Genomic DNA, 2,206 nt, shown 5'->3' with positions numbered 1-2,206 from the left:
GTGCATGGGACAGATATGATCATTCCTGGGGGGTGGGTGAACGAAGGGGACAGACATTATTTGGCAGCTAGCCGATGCATCTCAGGTGTCTTGTCTGGAGATGCCAGCTCAATGTTTGGCTAAGCTCACAAAATGATAATTGTTGCTTTGTCTTGATGTAAAATTTGGGAAAGAAACATACCTGACATACTTGTTTTAGGTGGAGGTTAACATTGCAGGATGGGAGAAAAAACTTATTTGTTTGTGAATATGGAAATATATGCTCGCTTTTGACATGTATCAGTAGGTACACTCATATGAAAGTAACACATCTGGTGGTCAGACACTTCATTTCTTTGAGACGCCACAGCAGCCCCTTCCCCAGGCTGCTGTGGCTGAACCAAGGCAACATATCGAGGTTAGGAAAAGGTGGCTCCAGCCAATATGGTTATGGGATTTTAAAGTCTTCCCTCCCTCCCTCCCTCCCTTCCTTCCTTCCTTTCTTCTCTTTTTTTTTCAAGACAGGGTTTCTCTGTAGCTTTGGAGCATGTCCTAGACTATCTCTGTAGACCAGGCTGGCCTTGAACTCACAAAGATCTACCTGCCTCTGCCTGCTGGGTGCTGGGATTACAGGCGTGTACCACCACCGATCATCAAAGCGCTTCATTTCTGCTGCCTGGCCAAGCATTATCCAGAGATGAAAAACCAAACCGGTGGTAGGTGTGTACTTAGTGTTTTCCTGCCTAGCCCACAGTCATAACAAATCTCTCTCACCCACCAGGCCCATAGATGCTCAGAACCAATGAAGTAAACACACAGAAACTTACATTGCTTACAAACTGTATGGCCATGGAAGGCTTCTTGTTATCTACTTCGTCTATCTTAAATTAACCCATTTCTGTTAGTCTATACTTTGCCACATGGCTTGTGGCTTACCAGTATCTTTACATGTTGCTTCTCATGGCAGCAGTTGGCAATGTCTCCTCCCAGCTTTCCTGTTCCTAGCCTTCTCCTCCTCCTTGTCCCGCCTACCCTATCCTTCCTGCCTGGTGTCCACCCCCCCCCCCCACCGGCCCCACCCTCCACCTCCTAGCTCAACAAGATCCCAGGAAATCTGTGGGAAAGTGGACTGACTTAACCAACCAGTGTCTGATCTGGAAAGAGGAGGGTCAACAAAGAGGAACAAAATTCCTCCAAGCTTCCAAAAGAAATCATCTGAGATGTTACTTGCTTGGATATCTGTTATTCAGGAATGATTCTCTTCCTGATAACACTCTTTCTTAAAGTGTACAGGACAGTGAGTTCTAAAACACGCCCACTAACACGTGGGGATTTGAGGGACCAATGAAATGAAAAGTCAACAAACAACCAGGTTAGGGTTAAAATTTATTTATTTATTTGTTTGTTTGTTTGTTTGAGTATGCCATGGAAGAGGGCAAGGGGGCAAGGGTTGTAGGATTGTAGGGGAAGAGATGTATTCCTAAATTTCTTCTTTTGTATGTGTAATTTGTGACTTGGGGAAGGAGAGCAGTTGCAGTCAATCCAGACCCGCTGTTGTGTAGTTAGTCCCAGAGGCAGGTGGATTCAGCCTGGATACAGAACAGAAGAAAATAAATGAAATGAATTGTTTTATTCGAACACTTCAAAATCTTAGGGACAGTCAGTGCCCTCCTCACCACAATGCTCCGATCTCCCACCCACCACCCCAGTCTGTCGTGAGTGTGCGCCCAGCCAGCCAGCCAGCCAGCCAGCCAGCCAGCACTGAACGATAGACAGATAGATAGATCAAAGTAGAAAGTCAGAAGGTGCTTTGCAGCTGGGTGTGTTGACACTCACCTTTACTCCCAGAACCAGTGAGTGACATAAGATAAAATAAAAACCGGACAGACAGAGAGACAGCTGAGGAATGTGTGTCTGACTGACTGAATGACTGACTGACTGACTGCCTGCCTGACTGCCGGACGCACGCACGCACGCAGTAAAAAATAAAGGCAGCGGAAGGTGGTTTGACTTGTTATATGTATTTGAAACAACAAAAACCACCAGCACCACCACCAGCACCAGCACCAGCACCACCACCACCACCACCAGCCACAACGACACAGCACTGTCTCACCACAATGCTCCACTCTCCCACCCACCACTCCATCTGTCGTGTGTGTGTGTGTGTGTGTGTGTGTGTGTGTGTGTGTGCGCGTGCCCATTCCCCTGCCCGTCTAGCCAGCCA

The sequence above is a fragment of the Onychomys torridus genome, unplaced genomic scaffold (assembly GCF_903995425.1).
Source record: "Onychomys torridus unplaced genomic scaffold, mOncTor1.1, whole genome shotgun sequence".
In the NCBI taxonomy this organism is placed as follows: domain Eukaryota; kingdom Metazoa; phylum Chordata; class Mammalia; order Rodentia; family Cricetidae; genus Onychomys; species Onychomys torridus.
The sequence above is the reverse complement of the archived record's forward strand: the minus strand, read 5'-3'. Positions refer to the sequence as shown.